General features: G+C 29.2%; 1 pseudogene; it reads left to right on the forward strand.

Moving 5' to 3' along the window:
- Window positions 1-10,434: 10,434 nt before the first annotated feature.
- LOC146918615 (aspartic proteinase CDR1 pseudogene) lies at window positions 10,435-11,879 on the forward strand (annotated as a pseudogene).
- Window positions 11,880-13,399: the final 1,520 nt, after the last annotated feature.

The raw sequence follows: 13,399 nt of genomic DNA on the forward strand, positions 1-13,399 counted from the left end.
AATTATAATTCTAACTAATATTATTTTTATAGTTTTAATTCAATATATTCAACTTTACATTTATGACAATGAAGAGTACACTAATATTTGACAAAAACATTTAAAATTATTTTTCTCTCTCCTTCATTTATACATCTGTTTTTATATGTGTTAAATAAGCAATTAACTCACTTAATTTGAGACGAAGGGTAAATTTAAAGACAGGAATAAAAAAAAATGACAAGGTCAATATCCTAATCACTTTGATATTTTTGCATTATACGTATTTTACCGTTGTATGTTAATTACAAGTGTGTGTTGTAAGTTTGTTCAAAAATTACCACCGTCCCAAATTAGTCCAAGGCAGTGAAAAGCAGTGCTGAATCATTTAAATCACACAGAATGTATGGGAACCGTGAATATATTTGTGGAGAGTGAGTTAAAAGAAATCACAATTTTTGTGTTGGAACAATTGAATATATGGGAACCGTGAACTATTTGGGAACAATGAATTATAGATTTTGTGTTGGTACAATGAATTGACCAAATAAAAAGTGTAGGAAAAAGGGAATAGGCAAGGGCAAATTAGGAATAACATGAACAATTTTATATTATATTGCAAAACGATTTATATTTGGTATAATTTTTTATCCCAAAACAAATACAATTTGAAAGGGAGGGATTATTTTGAAAATATTAATCGAAACGAATGAACATCTTATATGATACTAATTACTGCCTCTGTCCCATTTTAACTGAGTTTTTTGTTCATTCCACACATGTTAAGAAAAATGTATAAGTGAAAGAGAGAGATAAAAATAATTTTGAGTGTCTTGTTTTTTTTTTTTTTTGAGGGAATTTTGAGTGTCTTGCAGTGACGGATCCAGGAATTTCAATAAGTGGGGTCAAACTTGTTTATCATAAATACTTATGCAAAAATATACAAATTTATAACCAATAAAATAATGACAATATTATCATTAACAAAGAAACTACTTTTGACAATTGCAGTCGTCACATATAGTAGTAATGTTTGAGTACTTCTTGTGCTATTTTTTAGTAATGCTAACTTCAAAAGTAAATACAACGTTGGATAAAAGAAGTTTTATAATATCCAGAAACTTTCTTGAGAGATCAGTCCTTTCATCTGAATTAAAAAAGTATTCAAAAGAACGAACATCTATGTTTTCTAGTAATTTCTAGTATATTTCATCAAAAGCAATTCAAAAATAAATTCAATTTTAAACTTGGATTCGTAAATTCAATCTAAAAATAAATCCACGGGCTACCTTAATTTTCTTTTTATCCTTTTAAGAGCATTTTCTTTTTGTTTTAACGAAAAATCAATCATTTTTTAAAAGTTAAAACTGAAATGCCAATTGTTTTAAAAAACGCTTAAATGGAAATGTTTTGTTCTCAATCCATAATAGTAAACGGTGATAACTCTAATCCACTTTTTATAAATGAAGTAGAAAGTATGAGAGTAATACTACTCTTTTAACAAATGTAATTTAAAATTAATTTACATATATGACATTGTTTTACCTTTAATGTATTTCTTTGGTTATGTGAGGTCAACATATAATTTAAAGTGGGGTCAAGATATCAAATTATGCTATTATTGGTTGAAATAAAAACCACAAAGTGGGGTCAAGTGACCCCAATATGCACAACGTTCATCCGTGCCTGGTGTCTTGTTAAGAATTGGTGTATTCCTTCTTATTATAAATACAAAATAAAATATATTGAATTGGGAATGATGAAATTAGTATTTTTTTTTTGAACGAGTGATGAAATTAGTATTAATTAGAGCTATAATTAGAAGAAAAAAAATTATTATTGTATGAAAAGTGAAATGAGTCAATTTTTTGCAAATGACTCGATTATTATGGGACAAAAGGAGTATATTTGTATATGGCGTATTTTGAAAATATTCATCGAGACGAATTCAACATTTTATATCTTATATGATACTAATTATATTTGTACTAGTACAGACACCCGTGCCAAGCACGGGCTAGAATTTCGTCGTAATTAAAACATTGGATGAAGATGTATTATTCTCATTTATGTGGTTGCTCTATGTCTAAAGAGTAGATTAACACCATTGCTGGCTCTTTCCATAAGGTCCAATGATGATATTATAACTCGGTTCGACTTTGCAAATGAAGCATGGGTGAATCCCAGTGACAAATGTCGGCTGCGGAGAGTCTTATACTTAAGTGAGATATGTTGATGTGTTGACTGTGAGCTAAAGTTACACATTGGATGTGAGAGTAGATGTTGAGCAACATATAAGTGATATGATCCATATACATAATTTCTTAAGGTTTAGGTTAAGATGTGGTGTCAAACTCACGTGTGTGGATTATCTTTGTATGTTGAGATGATCAAACTCAATGTAGGATTATGCGAAAATCACAATATTGTTATCAACCGGTTTTTTAGTTTTTGGATGTCATTTGTTTATTTTCATCTTAAAGTTTAGTTTTTATATGACATTCTCTTCCATATGTTTTTTTTTTCATTCAACGTCTATTATTTCAATTTATTCACTTTTGGACTTTTGTGGCAGGTGAAAATGGTAAATTGTCGATGTGTTATGTTGAGTTGACAAAAATATATATTTATTAGACAATTTAAAATCATGTAACGTTTTCCTTAAAAAAAATCATGTGATGTTTGTTTAATTGAATCAAATTTTTTGGTAAAATAATTACCCAAAAATCTTGGACTCCTTCGACCAACCCATAAAATAACCAGCAACTCACACTATTCTTTATACTCTCACAAAAAAAAAAATGCACAATACTTTTTTTCTTACGCCTATCTTCCCTTGTGTTTTAATTCCTTTTTTGATTTTTTTTTTTTGCTTTTAATTTTCTTTATTTTTTCTCATGGAAGAAAGAAACATAAACCCCTCTCCATGAAACCACCACCAACCAAACTTTTTGAACATTTTGTGATTTCAATTGACCATATTTAAATACGTCATGTAATTACGGAGGTGGATAGTTGAATGATAATTTATCAAGTGTGTATTAAAGTTCTGTATTGGATGGAATAATAGATTTTGAACATCATATAAGTGAGATGACTCCTGATGCCTAAAGGTTTTGAACGAAGATATGATATCAATCTCACTTGTGAGGTTTCTCTTAATCTAAGATGGTGATCAAACTCTATGCATAATCCCCTAGAAGTCCCAAAATCATGATGAACTGTTTTGTTAGTTTCTATATGTCATTTGTTTAACTTTTTTATCTTAAATTTTAGTTATTGAATTTCATTCAAGTTCATTGTTTTTTTATTCAGCATTCCTTATTTCAAATTCTTTGACTTTGCTCTTTTGTGAATTCTGATAATGAAAAAAGATAAATGTATTATTTTGAGTTTACAAAAATATATACCTATTAGAAATTTTAAAATGATGTGACTTTTTTTAATTGAGTCTATTTTTTCGTAAAGTAATTACCCCAAAATCTCCTAATCCTTCAACATACCTACAAAATTGCAAGCAACTCAATCCATTTGCTATACTTTAAAGGTTAAAGCTCACACCCCTTACTTGTTTTCCTTACCATCTATCTCATGTAAAAAATTTCTTTTTCATGTTAGGTCTCAGTTTGTCCTTATAATTTGGATGTCACCATATTACACATGCAAAAAGTCTCACATTTAAGAGAGATGTTAATGTGTCATATGTGAGTTAAAGTTTCACATTGAATTCAATGGTCGATGGTGAGAAAAATATAAGTGAGATAACTTATGTACATAATGTCTTAAGATTTTAGATGAAGATGTGGTGTGAATCTTACTTTTGTGGTTGATCTTAGCTTAAACTAATTATATAAAAAAAAAATAGGCTCCCTCAGAAGACACAATATTATGATGAACTATTTAGTTAGTTTTGGATATCATTTATTAAATTTTTTCATCTTAAAATTTATAGCTTAGGGATGTCATTTGCTTTGATGCTGTTTTTTTTATTCAATATCTATTATTTCAAACCATTTTACTTTTAGTCTTTGGTGGGATCTAAGAATTGAAAAATGTAGAAGTGTTATGCTGAGTGGAAAAAAATACATGCTCATAAGCTTATTAGATATTTTAAGTCGATATGCGGTGTCAATCTCCATTGTGTGATTGTTCTTTGCATAATATGAGGATCAAACACAATATAGGCTCCCTGTGTCGTCCCGACATTAAGATGAACTATTTTGTTGGTGTTTAGATGTCATTTGTTTATTTATTTTTTAACTTAAATATAGTTTTTGGATGTCATTCGCTCTCATGCCATTTTTTATTCAACATTTATCATTTAAAATTACTTTACATTTGGTCTTTAGTGGGATGTTACAATGGAAAAATGTAGATGTGTTATGTTAGTTGACAAAGCACATGCTTATTAGACATTTGAAAATGATGTGACGCTTTGTTAATTAAGTCTAATTTTTTGGTAAAATAATTACACAAAAATCTTCAACCCCTTCAACAAACCCATATAATTACCAGCAACTCAGTTTATTCCCAATAATTTTTCGGATAAAGCATGCTACATATATTTTTTTCCCTAATCATTTTTATCATGTTCAAATTCTTTTTTCGTATTCTATTTTTTTTCCTTTTAATTTCCTTTCTCTATTATCATGAAATAAATAAACATAAATTTGTCAGCATGAAATCACTATCAAGTGTGGATAGTCACACACTTGATTAACATATGTTAATGTATCAAGTGTGAGTTGACGTTCTACATTGGATAAAATAGTAGATTTTGAACAACATATAAATGAGATGACACATAGACTTTTTTTTTGTGAAGGAAACACCTAGACTTAATGACTTAAGATTTTTTGTGAAGATGTCGTGTGGCAATCTCACTTATATGGTTGCTTTTGACCTAATATGGTGATCTAACTCAATGTAGGCTCATCTGAAAGTCTGAACATTATCCCAAAATTATGATAAACTACTTTGTTAGGTATTGGATGACATTTGTTAATTTTTTATCTTAAATTTTAGTTATTGGTTGTTATTCACTTTCATGCTATATCTTTTATTTAACCTCTATTATTTCAAATTCATTCACTTTTGATCTTTGGTTGGATTTGACAATAAAAAATTGCATGTGTTTTGCTAATTTGACAAAATAAAGGGTTGTTGTATTTATTATTAAAACAATGTGACATTATTTATTTAGTTTAATTTTTTGGTAAAATATATACTAAAAAATTTCGAACTCCTTCAACAAACTCATAAATCAACAGGAATTCACTCTATTCTATATACTCTCATAGACAAAGCACAAACTTTTCTTTTTTTTCTTATCATCTCTCTCATGTTTGAATTGCTTTTTTGTCTTCTATCTTTTTCTAATTTACTTTCTCTCTTCTCATGAATGAAAAGAATAAAAACATTCATCCATTAAATCACCACCAACCCACTTTTATAGCATGTTATGTTTTCTCTAATCTTATTTGGTTATGTTACCAGATTACAAATGTACAAAGTCTCACATGTAAAGGAGATATGTTAATATGTCATATATGAGTTAAAACTTCATATTGGATGCAAGAGTATATAAATGAGATGACTTATATACCTAGTGCGTTAAAGATTAGGACCGAGATGTGGTGTCAATTTTCATCTTTGTGGTTACTCTTAGCCTAATGTGATTATCCATGAGAAGACTTTTGGTATTTGCTGGAAAGTAACCATGGAAAAATATTGATGTGTTACTTGAGCTGATAAATTACATATTTATTTAACATTTTTTTTTGTTACAATTTATTTAACATTTTAAATGATGTGCTATTTTTTTAATTAAGTAAAAAAGAAATGGTAAAAAGAAACGTCATATTAAACATTCCCTTAATTAAGGGGTGAGATCGTAAAAAGAAGTGGTATACTTATTCAGTCATTTAAATTGAAAATAAATCATATTTACATCAAATTGAAGAAAATATCTATATTTACGATGATGTGTATTATTTATTTTTTTATGAACGATGATGTATATATACTTGTTAGTAAGCATTCCATTAAAATTCACCAAAAGAAAAATATGCTTGTTGGTGGACATATTCAAAACTACCAAATACATTTGAAAATAAATAAAAGAATATATTTTGCATTGCGGATGTTTTTCTCACAAAGAAAACTTGTTCTTTTTAATTTATTTATTTTTTATAAGTGAAAGTTTAGTGAGTCAGACTCCAAGGGCTCATCTGAATTAGGATAGATTTTGAGATTTATTGAGCTCTAATCGAGATACTTACGTACCAGCCATCAAGAAGTTTTCACGTTAGTAGTAAAAGCAAAACTCACGACAATTGAACCAAATCTTCATTGAGCAAGAATATATGTTTTTGATACTAAATGGGAGAAATCCATAAATTGAAAGTTGAATTAGGAAAACATGTTAGTACCACTTGAAAGACATTTATTTAACAAATTAGTAATCACCCACAATTAACATATATCGGCATAACTTGACCCAAAAAAAAAAAACAAATATAGACATAATTGATTTTTTGTGTAAATGCTGATATAAAAACGTTTAATTTAGAATGGTACCATAATCATCATGGACAATTTTAAATATTTATTTGAATATTTTGTTTTATAAAAATGAAATATCATAGCATGAAATGAGGTAGGAAATGAGAGACCGTCATGTGTACTTTATATGTAATGTAAGACAAATGTTTATTATAAAGATAAAGATAAAAATATAAAGATATGTAGTATGATTGAGAATGTGCTTATATTGTCGATATATGTTGATTTAGTTGATAATAAATTGACTCCAGCCCCCATTAAAGTGTGAGTACGATTCTCAATACCAGCGTTAGGACATCCTCGATGGATAATACATTGTAATCTCTTTTTGATTCTTGAGGTTTTCTCTTTGGACTCAACTCACCTAAATAAAGAGAGATATGACTAGGCATGGCAATGGGGCGGGGTGGGGACGGGTTTTACCTTCCCCGTCCCCATACCCGATTCTCAAATACTTACCCGTTACCCTACCCATACCCAACGGGGATGAGAAATTGAATCCCATCCCCGCATTGAATAATTAATTTTAATAAAAAATAGAAGTTTTTTTTGTATCCCCAAGAGCAACGTTGTAATATATTATCCGACAATACACTCACTTTAACATTGTTAGATGGAATGATTTAGTTGATCCTTTAAATATCAATGGTAGTTTTTATTAACATCACAATTATCAAACAAAATAACATGACATATCAACATAAAGTAATTTTTTACATTTGGGACGGGTTTGGGTATGGGTTCGGGGTGGGTACCTATAGACCCATTACCCGTCCCATACCCGTGTTTTGAAATCGGGGAAAACCCATACTCATACCCAAACCCAGTCAAAACGGGGAAAATCCGTCAAATTGGGTTTGGTTCGGGTGGGTAACCACGGGTCTGGGTTTTGTTGCCATGCCTAGATATGACCAAAAAAAAATCTCACCTAAATAAAATTATTAAAAAAAAACGAATATGTTTTTTTAGCGGAAAAGATAGTTTGTTTATATGAGTAAAAAAAGGAACATACTTGTATGGTGCGCTTTTTTCTTGTGCTATTTTTTATTGTTATAAAAACATTAAAATATATTACTTTCCAACTTTTATTCTGATGATATAATTTAATGCAAGGTTTTTCCTAAATAATTCTTTTTCCATTTGAAAAATACGTACACTTGATTTTATCAATGTCTATGATTGGCAAAAAAACTGTGAAGACCAAATGTTAATTGCAATTAAATTGAAGAAATCAAATAAGAAAAAGGGGACAATAACCTTTACCGGTTTTCATGGAAAATAAGAAAATATGGTCTTGTTTATTACTTTTTTTTTATAAATAGTTATTTGTTGAAATATTAAGGGCACGGACCCATGTTAGAAATACCCTCAACAATAAACTACTATAATCATTCCTTAAAAATAAAAATAAAACTACGCATCATTAAATTTTGATAATAAGCAATTAACTTATAAAAAAAAAGTCCTGCTAACAAATCTCCGAGAGATACTCCTTAATGATTTTAAATTTAAACATTATTCTTTTAAAAAGTCAACTATATTTTCATAAAAACTTATTTAAGATCTTTAAGAGTGTTCCAAGGACACTCGTTAAAATTTATAAAAAAAAATAAGTATGTATCTTTTTTTTACAAAAACAAAATGATATTTCATTCATTCAAATCGATAGAATACATTATTCAATACTGATACCGCTAAAAATGTAAAGGATGAATCTATGAACAAACTCACAACTTCCAAGCCTACAAAAATATTATATGATAAAATTAAAGTGACTGAAATATTCATGTCTCCAGATCTGCAACGTTGACGCCTAAATATCGAGAAAACCTGTGTTTTTTTTTTTAGGAAGTAAGTATGAATTTAGAGTTTTCTAGTTACACCCCAAAAAAATCCAGTTACACCCAAAATATATTAAAATTAAATCATAATACTGAGAAAACCTTTGTTCCTAAAAATAAATTCAAGGCTTAATTGCACTTTCCCCCCTATCTTTTGCTAATTGTGTGATTTTGCACCCCTCTTTTTTTTAGCGATTTTGCACCCCATCTTTTTGCCCCATTTCTGGTTAGATGGACCTTCTTGTGTTTAGTTGCACTTTTGCCCCTATCTTTTTGTCAATTGTGTGATTTTGCACTCCCTCTTCTTCTTTTTTGAGTGATTTTGCATCATATCTTTTTCCCCATTTTTCCCTCTTTTAATGATGATTTTGAACAAAACACAATTGGTAAATGATGGGGTGCAAAATCGCTAAAAAAAAAGTGAGGGTGCAAAATCGCACAATTAGCAAAAGATAAGGTGGAAAAGTGCAATTAAGCTTAGATATGAAATATGTACTAAATGGTTGTCAAATAGATTGTACTAAATGGTTGTTCAAATATCATTGCTTTATATGAAATATGAATTGAATACCAATTTCACGCAAGAATAGGTGTACGTGAAGTGAGAAAACATATGTGAAAAAGTAAGTGATACATACGTGAAATAAACGTTTACTCCATCCGGTCAAGCAAAATTTCACTTTTTAGATATATTGAATCATTAATGTATTTAGTCTTTATTATAATATAGATACATTAATTATTTAATGTATCTAAAAAGTAAAATTTTGCTTATAATAGTGATCGGATGGAGTATTTCCGTAAGTGTGGATTTAATTGACGTATACTTGTACCACTTAGATGAAAAACAATACGCTAGAATACCCATTAAGGGTATTTTTGTCTAAAGTGTGTGTAACCGAAAATTTATGGAGTGTAACTATAATAAATCAGTTATTGACTTATAAATTACACTTCTGTAATTAAAATGAGTAAACCATCAAATTGATTCCTATCTTTGTACCAAATTTTTAAATTGGTCTATGACTCTATTAATAACTCAAAATGGTTCTTGTATTTGTCAAACGTTTCTCAAATTAGTCTCTGACTCTATTAGTTGTTTTGTATTTTGAATGTTAGTGTCTCATTGTCTTTTGAATATTATTTAGTGGTTAATAATATAATGCCTTTTGGATTTTATTTGATACCTTAATGATTTAAAATACAAAACAACTAATAGAGTCGAGGAACAATTTGAAAAAAGTTTGAAAAAGAAATGGACCATTTTGAGTTATTAATAGAGACATAGAGCAATTTGAGAATTTGGTACAAAGACAGGGACCAATTTAGTGATTTACTCAATTAAAAATCAACATTTTTTAATTGAGATTGGTTGATTTACTCAATTTATGTAATTATGATTGGTTGACGTTGCATTATTTTTTTTTTTCATCAACAATAGTATATCAAAATTATACTCATATAATGAAAATTATACTCATATAATGAAAATTTTAGCTAAAGTGAAAATGATATTTGTGCTATAAAAATAGTAATATGCACCGTCAAAGTGAAAATGATATTTGTGCTATAAAAATAGTAATATGCACCGTCATAAAAAAAATTATTATACAACTATTATTAGTATTTGTTTAACATTTATTTAAAGAATAGTTTTTGTTTAACATATTCTGTTTATGGTAGTAGCATATTCACAATTTCGTAGTTAAGTTTATTCGAAAAGTTTCATCACTTACCTTTTTTTTTCGTTTCGTTTTGTTTTTTTTAAGGATTTTTTCGTTTTGTTGTGAATATAATATTAATATTATCAAAAATATTATTGCCTTTTCTGTTATTGTCAAAAATTTGTCGTTGAATTCCAAAAGTTAAATTAATTACCATTAAATGCAATTGCATCAAATGGAAATTAATTACCCCACCATTACCAAATTCCATTTGAAAATTAATTACCATTAAATGTAGTAGCATTAATCACAAATTTTCAAGCGTCTATCTACTAGTCGTTCTTACAGTCACAAAGTCCATATAAAAAGGCTTAAAAGTTGTAACAAATCTCACATCGTCAAACCTCTCCAGATTTCTCTGTGGCAACAACAATGAACACACTTTCCTTTCTTACCCTTTTTTTCTTTTCCTTTTGTTTTAGTATTTCTTTTTCTCAAGTTGTAAGGAATGGTTTTAGTGTTGAACTTATACACCGTGACTCGTTAAAATCACCATTTTACAAGCCTACACAAAATAAATACCAACATGTTGTCAATGCAGTACGTCGTTCCATCAATCGTGTCGGTCACTTCTACAAGAATTCTCTCGCAAGCACACCTGAATCAACTGTAATCTCCTACGAGGGTGATTATATCATGAGCTATTCAGTTGGTACCCCACCAATTAAGTCATATGGTATTGTCGATACAGGTAGTGACATTGTATGGCTACAATGCGAGCCTTGTGAACAATGTTACAACCAAACCCCTCCTAAGTTTAATCCATCAAAGTCATCAAGTTACAAAAACATTTCTTGTTCGTCTAAACTATGTCAATCTGTGAAAGATATCTCTTGCAATGACAAAAAAAATTGTGAATATTCTATTAATTATGGCAATCAATCACATTCACAAGGAGATCTTAGTGTTGAGACTCTTACATTAGAATCTACCAATGGCCGTCCTATTTCATTTCCTAAAACTGTTATAGGATGTGGAACTAACAATACAGGGTCGTTTAAACGCGTAAGCTCTGGTGTAGTTGGCCTTGGAGGTGGACCCACATCTCTAATAACACAATTGGGACCGTCAATTGGTGGTAAATTCTCTTATTGTTTGGTGCGAATGTCAATTATATTAAAAAATATGTCAATGGGGTCGAGTAAACTCAATTTTGGAGATGCCGCAATCGTTTCTGGTCACAATGTATTGTCAACTCCTATAGTTAAAAAAGACCCTTCATTTTTCTACTATTTGACAATAGAAGCATTTAGTGTTGGAGACAAAAGAGTAGAATTTCCAGGGTCCTCAAAAGGTGTTGAAGAAGGTAACATCATAATTGATTCAAGTACAATTGTGACATTTGTACCACCTGATGTTTATACTAAATTGAATTCAGCAATGGTAGATTTGGTGACACTAGAACGTGTTGATGATCCTAATCAACAATTCAGTCTATGTTATAATTCGTCGTCAGATGAAGAATATGATTTTCCTTATGTGACCGCACATTTTAAAGGTGCAGATATTTTGCTGTATGCTACTAATACGTTTATCGAAGTTGCTAGAGATGTTCTTTGCTTTGCTTTTGCTCCGTCTAACGGTGGTGCCATCTTCGGAAGCTTAGCTCAACAAAATTTCTTGGTTGGTTATGACCTTCAACAAAAAACTGTGTCTTTTAAGTCTATAGATTGTACCGAAGTGTAATGAGGGTTGAAGTCTATGTTTTTTGGTTACATTATGTTTGCTTTCATCCTTGAATATGTAATAAAATAATTTGCATTTTATTTCATCTCTTTTTAATTTCATATATAATTCACATTTTGTTTTGGTAAATATTCAGCATCATCGTTGTGACCCTTCGCTTAGTTCTTACTGTCACGTTGAAGCCTCAAATCTCAATTGTTTTTCATGTATAACTTCTTTCAACAACAAAAAAAAATGTAATAGAAGAATACACTAATAACACTATTAACTACTTCTTTCCAAAAAAAAATATCACTATTAACCACTCTATAAATCATATAAGCACACTTTTAATATTGCATATTCATCGGTAAAACTAGTACCCACAACCTCTAAAAAAAACTAGTTTACACCAATTAAGAGTTTTTTTTAAGACATTACACCAATTCAAAGTTGACTTAAGATTTGACTAATTCTAATTAATTACCTTAATAATCACTACTGACTATATAAGTTGACTTTTACGTGTGAGATCATGAACCCATTCTGTATTGGCTTTGATAGTGACTTGTGTAGATTTGTCTTTGGGTTTGTTGATTGGGGGGAGGGATTATGTTCCCAGTCTTCCTTTTGTTCGGCTATGGTTGCGTGTTCATGATGTAAGTTTAGATAGTTTTCTGATGGTGTTTTAATTTTCGCTCTTGTTTTTCTATAGGAGAAATTATTTGGTTTTATTATCACTTGACTTGAGTACTTTTTATGCTCTAATTTCTATATATGATTATACTCTTGCATGAGATTTCTCTCTTTTATTTATATAATATATATTTGTCATTCAAAATATATATAAGTGGACTTATGATTTATCAATAATCACAATAAAAAAATAATTAATAAATTAATTCCCAATAAAAAATAATCACAATAAAAAAATTTAGACATGCATTGCTCTCAAGTTAAATTGAAGTATTATTCTCGTTGTCTCAAAATGAGTGAAACGTTAATCATTTCACATATATAAAAAAAATGTGTATGTGAAAGATAGAGAAATCACATCATAAATACATAGTGAAAGATAATCCTCCGTTCACAATACTTGTCGCTTTCGAGGAATTTACACATATCAAAGAATTAAATAAATTTTGTTATTTTTGATAAAATTATGTGTTTTTTCTGTAATATCCTTGACCATTCATTATTTGATTCTATAATTTCTTTCTCTACAATAAACATGTACGAGTGTTATTTCTCTTTAAATGCAAAAAAATAAAAAATATATATTGACAATTGACATGTGCTCTAATATATTTTGCTGATTAAAAAAAATGAAAGACATATGTGAGCACGTAAGAATATTCAAATGAGATCGGAACAATCATTTAGAGGTCTAAACCTTTTTGATTGAGTCAGAAACTCCCTGTATCCAACATCAAATCACTTTTTTTTTGGTACATGAATCATTCGGTGTGTTGGCCGTCTGTTCATTATTTTGTTACTTAAGAACACAAAGCTCACAAAACACTATTCTTTGATATCTAATTTCGCGCCCTACTCAGGTTCGATGGACAGTGCATCTGATGTGTGTGTGGATTTGCTTCAATTTCTATTAGATCATTTCTTTTGTAG

This window comes from Medicago sativa, chromosome 6 (genome assembly GCF_051527215.1).
Source record: "Medicago sativa cultivar Bolivia chromosome 6, Bolivia_mono, whole genome shotgun sequence".
In the NCBI taxonomy this organism is placed as follows: Eukaryota; Viridiplantae; Streptophyta; class Magnoliopsida; order Fabales; family Fabaceae; genus Medicago; species Medicago sativa.